Below are 17,958 nucleotides of genomic sequence, written 5' to 3' on the forward strand. Positions count from 1 at the left end.
CTATACTGTGACAGCACATTCCTCCTTTCCACCCCGGATTTCCCGTGTCCATTCAACCAGCTCCTGACCCTCTCCGCCTTCCCATCTTGCCTCTGCACAGGAGCTGCCCATTTAGTCTCATGCACCTTCTTGAGCTAAGCAGCACACACTTCACGAGTATCATTCTATGTCCCACAGTCCAGTCTAATCTTTGTCGGAAGAGTTAGCCTGGGGAATGGTTTTAGTTTTGGGCTAACAGAGAGTCCAGGCGCCATGTCTTCTGGGGTCTCTCCAGTCTCAATCAAACCATTAAGTCTGGTCTTTTTACTAGAATTTGAGTTCTGCATCCCACTTTTCTCCTGCTCCGTCAGGGACTCTCTGTTGTGTTCCCTGTCAGGGCGGTCATTGGTGGTAGCTGGGCACCATCTAGTTCTTCTGGTCTCAGGATAATGAAGTCTCTGGTTTATGTCACATTGTGGGAATTGCAACTAATGTCACAAAACAATATGTGTATAAATTTTTGTATGAGAAATTAACTTGAGCTTGTAAACTTTCACCTAAAGCACAATAAAATATATATGTATATGAATAGACAGTTGGGCTAATACTTTCATTATGTCTTTGGTGTTCTTCATTCTCCTTTGCTCCAGGTGGGTTGGGACCAACTAACACATCTTAGATGGCTGCTCGCTAGCTTTTAAGACCCCAGACACCACTCACCAAAGTGGGATGCAGAACATTTTAATACACTTTGTTATGCCAATTGACCTAGATGTCCCTGAAACCATGGTCCCCAGATCCCTGTCCCTATCCCTTGAAGTGTTTGCTTATATTCAGTAAACTTCTTAGCTTTGGTTTAGTCCAGTCGTGCTGCCAAGTCTGTAAATCTTTATGGAAGCACACTGTCACATCTTTCTCCTGCGGAACAGCTGGTGGGTTCAAACCACTGACTATTTTGGTTAGCAGCTGAACACTTAACCACTGCACCACCAGGGCTCCTTCTGTAGAGATTACAGCCTTGGAAATCCTACGGGGAAGTTCTACTCTGTCTTATAGGGTCAGTATGAGTTGGAATCAACTCAACAGTCATGGGTTTGGTTTTTTGGTTTGGAGATGGCCCCAATGACCTCAGGTCAATTTTGTCCCCATGTCCGTGCTGGGAAGAGGCAGGGCCTTTGGATCTAGACAGATGGGCATGGGATGGGGTGGCCGCTGGCCCTCCTGCCTGGGCTTATCCTTCCACCTGAGTGGACTTACCTCTGGGGAGAACAGGGACAGCATCGGTCCTGTTCACCCCTGGGCCAGGAGGGGTCCGTCCACCCGGGCTGAGCACTAGGATGTGCTGGGATCTTTATAAAATGCAGGTGCCCAGGCTGGGCCCCAGGGTGTTCTGATGCACAGTCTGGCCTGAGAACCACCAGCTGGAGAACTCAGTCCCCAAAAGAGCTCTCGAGGCCTTCTCAACAGGCTCCAAACTACCTTCCTGTCGCCCCCCCCAACTCCTTTCCATCCCACCCCACTCCTTCCCCTTGCCCCCCACTCAACCTTTCTCTTTGTAGGCTGTGCTCTGGCCAAGTTAAACTGGATACTGTCATCTAGAGAAAAAATACTTTCGGCCTCTGTGCCCTCTGCCTGGCACAAGCACCAACTCCTCTTGAAAGAATTCTCCCAACACCCGCTGGTAGGATGAATCGCTTCCTCCTGGACCCAGTGCTGTTGGGATGGACCTGTTACAACCCACTGCATGTCAGGCCACAGTCAGTTCCTGCCTTGTCTCCCGGCGAGGACATGAGCAGCTTACTGTCTGAGCTACTGCAGGCATTTGCAACAACTGGCTCTGAGCCTGACACATGACATTCAATACCTGCTGGCTGAGTAAAGGAAACATATGAACAACTACCTGTCTTTTTGATCATTATAAATATAGAACTGATGCTTATAAATATTGAAAAAGAAATCAAACCAGTTGCCTTTGAGTTAATTCTGACTCATGGTGACCCCATGTATGTTAGAGTAGAACCACGTTCTATAGGGTTTTTAATGGCTGATTTTTCGGAAGTAGATTGCTAGGCCTTTCTTCTGAGGTACCTCTGAGTGGATTCAAACCACCAAGCTTTCAGTTAGTAGCCAAGCACTTAACTGTTTGCTCCATCCACGGACTCCTTTATAAATACAGCATTGTGAAAAAAAAGCCAAAAAACTGGTGTTAGGACAACTGAGTAACATTCTGGAAAAAATACAGTTAGATTTCTAGTTCACATCTTCCACCAAGACATGGTGCAGATTTAGCAAAGATTCAAGTAAAAACAAACAAACAAAGAAAAAAAAAAATAGAGGAAAACATGAACTTTTAAAATAATCTCATTATGGAAAATAAATCTAAATCATTCAAAAGTCAGAAGTGTCTCCATGTTTAAAATCATTTGGTTTCCTTTTCTGTGAACTGTCTATTCATATACATATGTATTTTATTGTGCCTTAGGTGAAAGTTTACAAGCTCAAGTTAATTTCTCATACAAAAATTTATACACATATTGTTTTGTGACATTAGTTGCAATTCCCACAATGTGACAGCACACTCCCCCTTTCCACCCTGGGTTCCCTGTGTCCATTCAACCAGTTCCTGTCTCTTTCAGGGTTCTCATCCTACCTCTGGACAGGAGCCACCCATTTGGTCTCATGTATCCAACTGAACTAAGTACTACACTCCTCACACGTATTATTTTTTGTTTTATAGTTCTGTCTAATCTTTGTCTGAAGAGTGAGCTTCGTGAATGGTTTCAGTTCTGGATTAAGAGAGCGTCCAGGGGCCATAGTTTCGAGGTTCCTCCAGTCTCTGTCAGACCAGTATGTCTGGTCTTTTTACGTGTGTCTATTCATATTTTTAACCCATTTTTTCCAATTAGATTATTGTTTCTCTTACTGCTTTTTAGTAGCCTTTACTTTTTTCATTGTTGTACTTTAAGTGAAAGTTTACAATTCAAGTTAGTCTCTCAAACAAAACTTTATACGTATGTTGTTATGTGACCCTAATTGCTCTCCCTATACTGTGATAGGACATTCCTCCTTTCCACCCCTGATTTCCTGTGTCCATTCAACCAGCTCCTGACCCTCTCTGCCTTCTCATCTCACCTCCAGACAGGAGCTGCCCAGTTAGTCTCATGTATCTACTTGAGCTAAGAAGCACACTCTAAAATTTTTAGTAGTCTTAATGCAATGAGGAAATTATTCCTTTGTAATGTGAAATGGAAGTCCCTGGGTGGCGCAAATGGTTAAGCACTCAACTACTAACTGAAAGGTTAGGAGTTCAAGTCTACCCACAGGTGCCTTTGAAGAAAGGCCTGGTGATATAATCCCCAAAAATCAGCCACTGAAAACACTATGGAGATCAGTTCTACTCTGACAAACATGGGGTCGCCACGAGTCAGAGTTGATTTGATGATAACAGGCTTATATAATGAGAAAATAAGCCCTTTGTAATATGAAATGGTGCTCGACAACACTCCTAAGACAAAGGCAAATTACAGCTAAAATGAGTTTGTACTTATTACACTAGCAAAGATCCAAAGTCTGAGCACACAGAGTGGATAAGAGTGGGAAACGGCAAATGCAGGCAGACCTGGTGCCAGTAAACTGGTACAACCTTGACCTGGAGCAACTACAAATGCACACTCCTGGCCATTCCACTTTCAGGAATGAATCCAATCATTCCTCAATTATTCAGTGAGCACCTATGACAAGCCTGGCACAGCCCAGGTGCAGGTAGCCCAGCCCTGGGTGCTACCCTGTGCTTGTCTTCAAGAACTCATACTGAAGCCGTGGGGGCAGCTGGTCAACATACACTAGGTGGGTCCACGTCAGCAGTGGGCAGACGGTGCAGGCAGGAGTGGCCCTTGTGGCAGCTGGGGAAAAGTGTCCAGGCAGAAAGACCAGGGGAGGTGAGGGCGTGTCTGAGAGACAGTGAGGCGACCAGTGGGGCCAAGTGAGGAAACAAGCCAGGGAGGGAATAGACATAGGATACAGGGCCTCACGGACTACGGAAAGGACTGTGGGTTGCTCTGTGAAGGCTAGGAGGCAGTGGAGGGTTTGCACAGGAGCAGGATGATCTGGCTGTCACACAGAAGGGACCCAAGCAAAGGGAGTGGTTGGGCCCTGGATGGCAGCAGCAGAGGTGATGGGGAGAACTCAGAGTCTGGGCAGCTTCTGAAGGCAAAGTCGACAGGATGGCGATGGGCTGGATGTGGGATATGGAAAAGCATGTTAAGAATGACTTTAACCCATTAGAATGGCTATCATTAAAAAAAAAGAAAAACAATAGGTGTTAGTGGGCACGTGGAGAAACTGGAACCCTTGTGCGTTGTTGGTGGGAATGTAAACTAATGCAACTGCTATGGAAAACAGTTTGGTGGTTCCTTGAAAAGTTAAATATAGAATTGCTATATGACGCAGCAATTCTACTCCTAAGTATATACCCAAGAGACTCGAAAGCAGTGATGCAGGTATGTGTACACCAATGTTCATCACAGCACTGTTCACAACAGCCAAAAGGTGGAAACAATCCATGTGACCGTCCACAGATGAAAGGATGAACAAAAGGTGGCATATACATACAATGGAATATTACTCAGCCATAAAGAGACATGAAGTTCTGATACATGGTATGACATGGATGAACCCTGCAAACGTTATGTTGAGTGAAATAAGTCAGACACAAAAGGTCAAATATTATATGCTCCCACTTACGTAAAGTATCTAGGATAGGCAAATGCATAGAGACCAAAGTTTATTAGTTTGGAAAAGTCACTGTTATGGATTGAATTATGTCCCTCAAAACTGTGTGTCAACTCAGCTACGCCATGATTCCCAGTACTGTGTGACTGTCCCACCATTTTGTCATCTGATGTGATTTTCCTATGTGTTGTAAATGCTGCCTCTATGATGTTAATGAGGCAGGATTAGAGGCAGTTATATTAATGAGGTAGGACTCAATCTACAAGATTAGATTGTGTCTTAAGATTGTGTCTTTTGAGATACAAAAGAGAGAAGTAAGCAAAGAGACACGGGGGTGGGGGCGGTGGTGGAACCTCATACAACCAAGAAAGAAGCACTGGTAGCATAGTGTGTCCTTTGGACCTGGGATCCCTGCACTGAGAAGCTCCTTGACTAGGGGAAGATTTATGACAAGGATCTTCCCCCAGAGCCAACAGAGAGAGAAAGCCTTCCCCTGGAGCTGGGGCCCTGAATTCAGACTTCTAGCCTCCTAGACTGTGACAGAATACATTTCTCTTTGTTATAGCTATCCACTTGTGGTACTTCTGTTACAGCAGCACTGGATAACTAAGGCAGCCACTAAACCAACAGACTACTACAGCCTTCAACCATCAAAAAATGAGCAGACCCTGGGTGAGAGAGAGAATCTGATTTGTAGAGTTATTGCTTTATAATATACAAATATTCAATTTTCAACAACAAAAATCACAAGGCATACATACAAAGAAACAAGAAAGTACGGCTCATTCAAAAGAACAAAATAAAACAACAGAAACTGTTCCTGAGGAAGCCCAGACAATGATCTTACTAGACAAAGACCTTACAACAGTGTGTCTCATTCACTGATTCCGCCAGCTCAAATCTGCTGTGAACCCCTCTAGTGAATTTTCCATTTAAGCTCCAGAATTTCTGTTTGGTTTCTTTTAATAATTTCTGTCTCTTTATTGATATTTTCATTTTGTTCATATATCATTTTCCTAGTTTCCCTTATTTATTTATTTGTGTTTTCCTTTAGCTCTCTGAGCATAGTTAAGACAATTCTGAAATTGTCCAGTCTAAGGAGCAGAAATTAAAAAAAAAAAAAAAAAACGAAGACAAGTGAACAGAGCCTAAGGAACTTGTCGTACACAATTAAATGGACCAACATACATATTATGGGAGTCCCAGAAGGAGAAGAGAGAGAAAGGGGCAGAAAGAATATTTGAAGAAATCATGGCCAAAAACTTCCCAAATTTGATGAAGGACAAGAATTTACATATCCAAAAAGCTTAATGAGCTACAAATAGGATAAACTCAAAGAGATCCACACCGAGACACATTATAATCAAACTCTGGAAATACAAACAGAATTTTGAAAGCAGCAAGGGAGAAGCCACTAGTCATATACAAGTGATTCTCAATAAGATTAACAGATGATTTCTTATCAGAAATCATGGAGGCCAGAAGGCAGTGGGATGAGACATTTAAAATGCTAAAATAAAAAAACTGTCAACCAAGAATTCTATATCTGGCAAAAGTGTCCTTCAAAAATGAGGGAGAAATTAAGGTGTTTCCAGATAAACAAAAACTGAGGGAGTTTGTTACCACTACATCTGCCCTACCAGTAAAAAAACAGTTGCTGTAGAGTTGATTCCAAATCATGGCGACCCAATGTGTGTTAGAGTAGAACTGTGCTTCATGAGGTTTTCAATGGCTGATATTTTGGAAGTAGATTGCCAGTTCTTCTTCTCAGGTGCCATTGGGTGGGCTTGAACCTCCACTCTTTCGGTTAGTAGCTGAGTGCATTAACCATTTGAATCACCCAAGTACTCTAAGAAATGCTAAAGGGAGCCTTCAGGTTGAAATGAAAGATACTAGACAGTAATTTGAAGCTGGTAAAGGTAACTACATGAGCACATATAAAAGCCAGTATTATTGCATTTTTTGGTTTGTAACTTCACTTATGACCCACATGATCTGAAAGAAAAATGCATAAATAATGATAAATCTATGTTATTAAGCATACAATCTATAAAGACATAACTTACAACAATAACATAAAAAGGGGAAGGGGCTATATAAGAACAGTTTTCATGTTTCACTGAAGTTAAGTAGGTATCAATTCAAACTAAATTGTTAATGAATTTAGGATGTTAAATATAATCCTCATGGTAACCACAAAGAAAATATCTAAAAAATATGCACAAAAGGAAATGAGAGAGGAATGAAAATAGCTGATTACAAAAGATTAAACACAAAAGGCAGTATTGGAGAAAATAAGGGACAAAAAGGTATAAGACACACAGAAAACAAACAGCAAAATGGCAGAACTCAGTCTTATCAGTAATTACTTTAGATGTATTTGATAATCGATAATTGAAAAAATTAGGTCCCAAAGCTTTGCTCCTAAATTTTCTTCCAAGAACTTTACGGTTTTAGATTTTTAACATTTAGGTCCTTGATTCATTTTGAATTAGTTTTTGTGTGTGTTGTGTGGAGGATCTTGTTTCATTTTCTTGCATGTGGAAGTCCAGTTTTACCAGCACCATTTGTTGAGGGACTTCCTTCTCCACTGAATGGAATTGGCTTACTTGTTGCAAATCAATTGACCATAGATGTTTGGATTTATTTCTGGATTTTCAATTCTATTCCATTGGTCCATGTGCCTATCATTAAACCAGTACCAAGCTGTTTTGATTACTGTAGCTGTGTAATATATTTTGAAGTCAGGAAGTATGAGGCTTTCTAGTCTGTTCTTCAAAACTGTTCTGGAGTAATTACTTTAAATGTAAATGGATTAAACTCTCCAATGAAAAGGCAGAATGGTAGATGCCACCTCACAGTCATTAGAATGGCAATGATCAAAAAAAACCCAGGTGTTGGTGAGGTTGTGGAGAAACTAGAATGCCCATCCACTGCTGGTGAGAATGTAAAATGCTGCAGTCACTGTGGAAAACAGTTGGGTGGTTCCTCAGATGAACACAGAACCACCATATAACCCAGTGATCCCAATCCTAGGTATATACTCAGAAGAAGTGAAGGCAGGAATGCAAACAGAAACCTGTACACCAATGTTCACTGCAACAATTTTCACAATAGCCAAAAGGAGGAAACAACCAAAATGTCCACCAACAGACGAATAGATAAACAAAACGTGGCATATACATATGATGGAATGTTACTTAGCTGAAAAAGAGATGAAGTTCCGATGCATGCCACAATATGGATGAACCTTGAAAACATTATGGTGAGTGAAATAAGTCAGTTGCAAAAGGACAAACACTGTATGATTTCACTTAAATGAAACAAGCAAATATATAGAAACCAAGATTATTAATGGTTATCAGGGGTGCAAGGGAGGGGGAAAAGGGAAGTTTTTGTTTGCGGGGGCACTGAGTTTATGTTAATGGTGGTAGAATATTTTGGAAAAGGACACCAATAATGGTGACACAACATGAGGAATGTGATCGGTGTCAATGAATTGGGAATGTGGAGACTGTTGTATTAGCAAATGTTTTTGTATGGATATTTTCAACACACACATACACAAAAAAAGAACTGTGGTTGCGGGAAGTTTTGGAGGGGAAAAAGGCATGAGGAGTCTTCTAATGCTGCGGGAATAAATGGACTAGAGAAGTCGACCAGGACTGCTGGGCAGCAGTGGTAGTGGCTCACAGGAGTGCCGGCTGGCGTGGGTGCATGTTGGTCTTGGTGCAAGTCCACAGCAGATGGAGAGCTGGATTTAGCTGGGATGGGATCTGCCAGGTGAGTATGAGGGAGGGAGAAAGCAGCAAGAGTTGGGAGTAGTGATTATGATGACGGACTCTGACTCTAAGCTGGTTGAGGGAGGAGAGGACATGGAGGGGGGTCCACATAAGGTATGCTCCAGTGTAGGAAATGAGGTACAAGAGGGAGGGAGCAGGAGTCAGATTAAGTAAGTGTCAGAGGGCAGGTGCTTTAAATGGAGATTATGGAGGGGCTCAGGCAAAGGCTGTGCCAAGTCTAGGGCTGACCCTCGGAGAGGGGTCTGAGGCAGGTGAAGGACGAGGTCAAAGGATGAGAGAAGGCCAAGGAAGTGGGCGGCCAGGCACTAGCAAGAGTGTCCACATGCATACTGAACCCTGACAGGGAGGTGAAGGGCAGTGCTGGGGTGCCCATGGGCTGGACACAGCTCGGCCTGTGATGAAATATATGACCAGGGAATTCTCTGCAGCATTATTGTTAATAAAAGATTAGAAACAACCTAATATACATCAATGGGAGTCCCTGGGTGGTGTAAATGGTTAGCACGCTTGGCTGCTAACAGATAGGTTGGTGGTTTGAGTTTACCCAGGGATGCCTCGGAAGAAAGGCTTGGTGATCCACTTCCAAAAAATCAGCCACCTGTGGAGTGTAGTTCTACTTTGAGACACACAGGGCTGCCATGAGTCGGGATTGACTAGACAGCAACTGGTGGCTAATACGTATCATTAGAGAATTGGTTAAATAAAAGCATGGCATATCTATACAATGGAATACCCCGTGGCAGTTAGAAAGGAATGCATCTGCTTAGTAAGTACCATTATGGATCAGGTTGCCGAGATAAATGACATGAAGAAAGTCAGGTGTGGAACAATATGTACAGAGTTAGTGCCATCTGTGATATTACACACGCATGCACACACGCACGCACGCACACATATTTAGCATCTCAGAGTGTGGGGGTGCTGGTCAGGGTTGAGGGAGCTTATGCTCACCCCATTCACTTTTGTACCTTTTACATTTAGTCCTACATGTATATACGACTGATTAAAAAGAACTAGGACAAGGGATTTAAAAATAAAGAGAAAATAAAACCAGAAAAAAAAAGAAGGGCTAGAAAGGCAGCTCCCCTGTCACTTTGTCATACGGTGGGGCTTGCGTGTTGCTGTGATGCTGGAAGCTATGCCATCAGTATTCAAATACCAGCAGGATCACCCATGGCGAACAGGTTTTAGCTGAGCTTCCCGAGTAAGACAGACTAGGAAGAAGGACCCGACAGTCTACTTCTGAAAAGAATTCGCCAGTGAAAACCTTATGAATAGCAGTAGAACGTTGTCTGATATAGTGCTGGAAGATGAGCCCCTCAGGTTGGAAGGCACTCAAAACACGACTGGGGAAGAGCTGCCTCCTCAAAGTAGAGTCAACCTTAATGACATGAATGGAGTCAAGCTTTCGAGACCTTCATTTGCTGATGTGGCATGACTCAAAATGAGAAGACACAGCTGCAAACATCCATTAATAATCAGAATGTGGAATGTATGAAGTATGAATCTAGGAAAATTGGAAATCGTTAAAAGTGAAACGGAACACATAAACATCAACATCCTAGGCATTAGTGAGCTGAAATGGACTGGTATTGGCCATTTTGAACTGGACAATCATATGGTCTACTATGCCGGGAATGATAAATTGAAGAGGAATGGTGTTGCATTCACTGTCAAAAAGAACATCTCATCTATCCTGAACTACAACTCTGTCAGATAGGATAATATCCATACGCCTACAAGGAAGACCAGTTAATACGACTATTATTCAAATTTATGCACCAATCACTAAGGCCAAAGATGAAGAAATTAAAGATTTTTACCTACTTCTGCAGTCTGAAATTGATCAAACATGCAATCAGGATGCATTGACAATTACTGGTGATTCGAATGTGAAAGTTGGAGACAAAGAAGAAGGATTGGTAGTTAGAAAATATGGCCTTGGTGATAGAAATGATGCTGGAGATTGCATGATGATAGAATTTTGCAAGACCAATCACTTCTTCATTGCAAATACCTTTTTTTCACCAACATAAATGGCGACTACACGTGGACCTTGCCAGATGGAATACACAGGAATCAAATTGACTACATCTGTGGAAAGAGACGATGGAAAAGCTCAATATCATCAGTCAGAACAAGGCCAGGGGCCGACTATGGAACAGACCATCAACTGCTCATATTCAAGTTCAAGTAAAAACTGAAGAAAATTAGAACAAGTCCAGGAGAGCCAAAGTATGACCTGAATTTAGAGACCATCTCAAGGATAGATTTGACACCAATGACCGAAGACCAGACGAGTTGTGGAATGACATCAAGGACATCATACATGAAGAAAGCAAGAAGTCATTAAAAAGACAGGAAAGAAAGAAAAGACCAAAAGGGATGTCAGAAAAGACTCTGAAACTTGCTCTTGAACATCAAGTAGCCAATTAAAAGGAAGAAATGATGAAGTAAAAGAGCTGAATAGAAGATTTCAAATGGCAGCTACAGAAGACAAAGGAAAGTATTATAATGACTTGTGCAAAGACCTGGAGGTAGAAAACCAAAAGGGAGAATACACTTGGCATTTCTCAAGCTGAAGGAACTGAAGAAAAAATTCAAGCCTCGAGTTGCAATATTGAAGGATTCTACAGGGAAAATATTAAACGACACAGGAAGCATCAAAAGAAGATGGAAGGAATACACGGAGTCACTATACCAAAATGAACTGGTTGATGTTCAACCATTTCAGGAAGCAGCATATGATCAGGAACCGATTATACTGAAAGAAGAAGTCCAAGCTGCACTGAAAACACTGGCGAAAAACGAGGCTCCAGGAATTGACGGAATACCAACTGAGATGTTTCAACAAACGGATGCAGCACTGGAAGTGCTCACTTATTTATACTAAGAAATTTGGAAGACAGCTACCTGGCCAACCAACTGGAAGAGATCCATGTTTATGCCTATTCCCAAGAAAGATGATCCAACCGAATGTGGAAATTATTGAACAATATCATTAATATCGCACACAAGTAAAATTTTGCTGAAGATCATTCAAAAGTGGCTGCAGCAGTATATTGACATGGAACTGCCAGAAATTCAAGCCGGATTCAGAAGAGGATGTGGAACCAGGGATATCATTGCTGATGTCAGATGGATCCTGGCTGAAGGCACAGAATACCAGAAAGATGTTTACCTGTGTTTTATTGACTATGCAAAGGCATTCCACTGTGCAGATCATAATAAATTATGGATAACATTGTGAAGAATGGGAATTCCAGAACACTTAATGGTGCTCATGAGGAATCTGTACATAGATCAAGAGGCTGTCGTTCGAACAGAATAAGGGAATACCATGTGGTTTAAAGTTAGGAAAGGTGTGCATCAGGGTTGTATCCTTTCATCATACTTCTTCAATCTGTACACTGAGCAAATAGTCCAAGAAGCTGGACTATATGAGGAAGAATGGGTCATCAGGATTGGAGGAAGGTTCATTAACAACCTGTGTTATGCAGATGACACAACCTTGCTTGCTGAAAGTGAAGAGGACTTGAAGCACTTACTGATGAAGATCAAAGACCACAGCTTTCAGTAGGGATTATACCTCAACATGAAGAAAACAAAAATCCTCACAACTGGGCCAATAAGCAACATTATGATAAATGAAGAAAAGACTGAAGTTGTCAAGGATTTCACTTTACTTGGATCCACAATCAATACCCATGGAAGCAGCAGTCAAGAAATCAAAAGACGCATTGAATTAGGCAAATCTGCTGCAAAAGACCTCTTTTAAAGTGTTGAAAAGCAAAGATGTCACGTTGAAGGCTAAGGTTAGACTTACCCAAGCCATGGTGTTTTCAATCTCCTCATGTGCATGTGAAAGCTGGACGATGAATAAGGAAGACCGAAGAAAAACTGATGCGTTTGATTTGTGGGGTTGGCGAAGAATATTGGATATACCAAGGACTGCCAAAAGAACGAACAAATCTGTCTTGGAAGAAGTACAACCAGAATGCTCCTTAGAAGCAAGGATGGTCAGACTACATCTCACATACTTTGGACATGTTATCAGGAGGGATCAGTCCCTGGAGAAGGACATCATGCTTGGTAAAGTAGAGGGCCAGCGAAAAAGAGGAAGATGCTCAACAAGATGGATTGACACAGTGGCTGCAACGATGGGCTCAAGCATAACAACGATGGTGAAGACGGCACAGGATGGGGCAGTGTTTCGTTCTGTTGTACATAGGGTCGCTATGAGTTGGAACTGACTCAACACCACCTAACAACAACAACAGAAAAGTATCATTCAGAAGGATGCAATGAGACCACCCTAACTGAAAAGGCTTCCATTACGCTTAACAATTTCCAGGAGAAGTGGCTCAGGAGCTGACTTGTGCTGTCAATCTGTCCCTCACTGTAAGGGACTGCAGGACCACCACGAGATCAGTAACCCGTTTTCTCTTAATAAGAAAGCCTACACAAATGGAAAGACATCTTGTGTTCATGGATTGGAAGACTTACTGCTGATAAGATGTCAAAACTACCCAAAATGATCTACGGATTCAACACCATCCCTATCAAAATTTGCTCTTTTCGTCATAGCATTAACAATCTGCAAGCTGCACTCCAACCTTACCTCTCGCCACCCTGCTGTGCGCACCTACTTCTGGAATTTGGGATCAAATGCCTCCTCCTCATTTGTATGTGTCATGGTTTTTCCTGCCTCCAGCACTCCGTCTAGGACACTCTAAACCTCGGTGTCACTTCTCAGAAGTCTAACTGCTCTGACCCCCTAGCCCCATCCCATCCTGAAAACCATGCTTGGCTTCATTGGCCTATCCTCCCAGTGGGTTATGCCTTGTACTCTGTTGTATCTACAGCACCCAGCACTTACTAAATGTTTGCTGAATGAACAAATGAACAGCCACAGAGGTTTCTGAGTCAGAAAGAAGCAGAAGACAGAAAGCAGGAAGCAGCAGAAAGGAGAGAGAAAAAGCAGAGAGGGAGGAGGCAAGGAACCTCCTAAAAGCTGTAGCATGGGTCAACGGCTGTAACACTGAAGATGGTGACAGGCCTGCAAGGGGCCCAGCGGCAGAGCTGCTGTTAGGGACATTGAAGTCAGTGAGGTCTGTCCTGAGGTGGCCTAGAGGAGCCCTGTCCTGAGGTCACCAAGAAGAAGCCTGTCCTCAGGGGGCTCAGAGGAGCTGAGAGAGCTGTCTTGCACTGAAGAAGGGAGGGATGTGCTCTCTCTTTGGGGGAGCCTTTCAAACTTTGCCTGCATGATTCCTGATCCTGAGTTGTACACTGTTACTTTCTTAATAAACCACTTAACTGTAAGTATGGTATGTGAGTTCTGTGTGGCCATTGAAGGAGTTATCAAACCCAGAAGAAAAGTACAGTGTCATGGGAAGGGTGGCTAGTGTCAGAACTGGTAAAAGGTTGGAGGGTGGAGGTATGTCTGACCTCTACCTCACAGGAATCAGCTTCGGGCTGATCCTGGTCATTATCCCCTCCTCTGAAGTTAGACAGGTTCTAATGCTACTATTATGACTACTACCACCATTTCACAAGAGGCTTTCTTTTGTTCACTCTACTGGTAAGCAGTAGGTGCTGAGTTAATACTAGTGGGAAGAATGACTGAATGTATAATATTGCAAAGCTAATCATAAAGTGCCTTTCTAGACTTCTAAAATTTAAAAACTAAGTTTGTAAGAGTATTGCAAGCACTTCCCTTTTTCACAATGTTCTTTTTTCCCATGGTCTCAAAATTTCTAGAAGTTTTACGTCTCTACTACTCCCTTTCAACCTAAGAATCCCAAAGTTTTTCAATAATTATAAAGACTGATAAGTCCCTTTAGATTGAAATATTCTGTCTTTGTATTTTAAAGTGGGATTACCTTATTTATCTTGGAACAGGGATAAAATTAGGCAGTACACACAAACGCACATGTCCATGTCAGTCCCAATTTCATATTGCCTGTCTACCCGTCATGCCACTTGTCCACTCATCAGGCTGCCTGTCCACCTGTCAGTCTGCCTGTCCACCCATCAGATCACCTGTCCACCTGTCAGGCCACCTGTTGATCCATGAGGCTGCCTGTCCACCATCAGATTGCCTGTCACCTGTTAGGCCACCTGTCCACCCATAAGATCACCTGTCTGCCCATCAGATAGCCCATCCACCCATCAGGCCACCTTCCATCCATTAGATGGTCTGTCTATCCCTCAGGCCACTTATCCTCCCGTCTAGCCACCTGTCCACCTGTCAGATCACCTGCTATTCCACTTTGGACAGGTGCCTATCTAGCTTTCATGTGCCTGTCTTCAGTAGCGTTGGCCCTAAAGAAATACAAATTCCAGTTTAACAGTGTAAAATGCCTATCAACAGCAGGAGTACTTTCTAATGTTCTGAGTATCACTGATTTTAGAAATAAAATGTCGCTTCCTTTAAGAACACGGAATTATGGAATCCTGAAGCAAAAGGGCCTTGGATCATCTGGTACAACCATCTCATGGAAGGAAAAGAACAAACTAAGACATAGAGGTGGTGACTTTCCAAAGGTCACCTGGTAAGTTTGTTGACTTGGAGCTGAAACTTAAGACTTCCTCACTTCCAACCTGGTCTTTTTTTTTTTTTTTTTTTTAATGGCCTAGATTCCACCTCTTAAAAGATTTCTGCAGTCTTCACTGTGATTAACTTTGTATCTTGGGATCTTCCTATTTTTCCATTAAGGCACATCTCCATTTTCAAAATGGAAGGCAATGAGAACAAAACTTCTTAAAAAGCAATGGTTCTCAAGCTTCATTCATTTATATACGACCTTCACACTTCTGCCTTATTGAAATTATTATTTACTTAAGTTTTTGCTTTTTTAAAGTTTAACTATAAACAAAGGAAAATTTTATCACATTGTAGGAACTCAAAGCCTGAAATCCATGGCCAGAAATAGTTTTCTTGACAGTAACGTACATGGTAAGTCAAGGTTGACCTTGTTGCCTGCCAAAGTTTGTCCTCATTTCAAAAAGGGAAATTAGCAAGTGCTAAGAAAGGCCTGGTGATCTACTTCAGAAAACTAGCCAATGAAAAGCCTCTGTATAACACATGGATCAACAATCAACGCCCATGGAAGTGGCAGTCAAAAAATCAAACAATGTACTGCGTTGGGCAAATTTACTGCAAAAGACCTCTTTAAAGTTCTAAAAAGCAAAGGTGTCACTTTGATGACTGAAGTGCACCTGACCCAAGCCACGGTCATTTCAATTGCCTCATACGCATGTGAAAGTTTGATAATGAAAAAGGAAGACTTAAGAATAGAAAAAAATTATGGTGTTGGTGAATAATACTGAACATACTGTGGACTGCCAGATGAACAAACAAATTATTCTTAGAAGAAATTCAAACAGAATGCTCCTTAGAAGCAAGGATGGCAAGACTTCAGCTTGCTTACTTGGACACATCATCAGGAAAGACCAATCGCTAGAAAAGGACATCTGGTTTCGTAAAGCAGAGGGTCAGTGAAAACGAGGGAAACCCTCAATTAGATGGACTGACATAATACCAAAACAATAGACTCAAACATACTCTCTTAGATATCTAGTGCTGCTGTAACAGAAATACCGCAAGTGGATGGCTTTAACAAAGACAAGTTTATTTCCTCACAGTAAAGTAGGCTAAAAGTCCAAATTCAGGGCGCCAGCTCTAGAGGAAGGCTCTCTCTCTGTCAGCCTTCTCATCAATGTTCCCCCGGACTAGGAGCTTCTTCATGCAGGGACCTCGGGTCCAAAGGACGTGCTTTGCTCCTGGCACTGCTTTCTTGGTGGTATAAGGTCCCCCTGTCTCTCTGCTCACTTCTCTCTTTTATATCTCAAAAGAGATTGGCTTACGACACTATTTAATCTTGTAGATCTCATCAATATAACTGCCACTAATCCATCTCATTACATCATAGTGATAGAATTTACAACACATAGGGAAATCACATCAGATGACAAAATGGTAGACAATCAAAAATACTGGGAATCATGACCTAGCCAAGTTGACAGATATTTTTGGGAGACACAATTCAATCCATGACAAACATACTATCAAGACAGTGCAAGACCAGGCAATGTTTCGTTCTGTTATAAATATAAGGTCACCATGAGTCCAAGCCGACTCCACCGCAACTAACAACACAACAACAAAGGGGGTGTTGAAGGCAGACACGCCAAACTGGGACTGTAATCATGAGGACTGAAAGTAAATTAAAAAGGGAAGAAGTTAGCCTGTTACTACCCTGTCAACTCTCACAATACCACCAATGGTACGAGTGCTCTTACTTTGGGAGACATGGTTTGTAGATACAGAAATTTTCTTTTATGTCAGTGTCTTACAAACAAGAGGACTTAGCTCAGGAGTGGAGGCCTCACAGCGGCCTGAACAACATTAACAGCCCTTGGATTTCCCGCCTCAGTAACTTTACTAAATACCTGCGGAATCAGGATAAGTGGGAAAGCAAGGACCATTTCCTACGCTCTTCCTCTGTACCGGGCATGCTCTAAATGTTACTTAATCTTGCTAATGACCCTACAAGCGGGTGTTGCAGTTTTTTTTAACTATGAGGAATATGACGCTCAGAACAATTCAAACCATGGTCGGGTGAGCTCTATATTTCAACGCCAGTGCTCACTTGCCATTAAGCCCACGTTGGGCTGGCCTCTTACGTTCCCAAAGGTGAAGCGATAAGGAGGCAAGATGAGGCCATCGTCTTCCTTTATCACTCGGTGAAAAACTACTCCTCCCGGATTCTACCTAATTTGTTCACAAAAGTACCCTCCCCGCTTCGTTTTGATAACACCTTGGAGAACCATGCCTGGGCGTCCTCAAGTCCTACTCGGGGCCCAAGAGGCCGCTCACTAGCACATGGCCCCGACCGCTGCACGGCCCGATCCTGTTTCCCTACCTGTGCGACTCGGACAACAGACCTCACCTCAGAGCTGTTGGAGGACTCAGCGAAGGCTGTTCACGCAGCGCCTGCTCCTCACAGGCCGGCGAAGCTCCGACCCATCACTACCCACCTAAGCCCCCACAGCAAGCCCCGAAGGGGGTCAGCCCCGCCAGGGAGAAACCCCGCCAGGGTGAAGCGGTGAGAATGCAAAGACTCCGGCCCGAGCCCCGCTCCGGAGCCCCTAGCGCCCGGCCATCATCCGGGAAACATGCCTGGAAAAGATCCGCGCTTCCCGCCTTCCTGCGCCCCCGGCAGCTGCCCGCCGCTCACCCGTAGACCTGCCGCGGTTCCAGTTCTCGCTCCGCTCCCGGGGCAGCCGACCTCAATCCTACTTCCGGCACGGCCGCTGACGGCGTCTCCTCGTCTGCCCTCCGGCGCCCGCATGGCCGCCACTGCGGGTTCCGCGGCCCGCGCGTTCCGGGAGTACAGCCGGGCCTGGGCCCTTCCCCGCCGTGAATGATCCGCAGGGGATC

The 17,958-nt window shown here is 43.2% G+C and overlaps 1 protein-coding gene across 1 annotated transcript in view; it reads right to left on the minus strand.

The window, feature by feature from the left end:
- TOP3B (DNA topoisomerase III beta) overlaps nucleotides 1–17,704 on the minus strand; it is a 39,427-nt gene extending 21,723 nt beyond the window's left edge. Inside the window, exon 1 of the mRNA XM_023740544.1 lies at nucleotides 17,468–17,704. The gene's annotated coding sequence lies outside the window, so the exon portion shown is untranslated. The remainder of the gene's footprint in view (nucleotides 1–17,467) is intronic.
- Nucleotides 17,705–17,958: the final 254 nt, after the last annotated feature.

This window comes from Trichechus manatus, unplaced genomic scaffold (assembly GCF_000243295.1).
Source record: "Trichechus manatus latirostris isolate Lorelei unplaced genomic scaffold, TriManLat1.0 scaffold00157, whole genome shotgun sequence".
Lineage (NCBI taxonomy): Eukaryota > Metazoa > Chordata > Mammalia > Sirenia > Trichechidae > Trichechus > Trichechus manatus.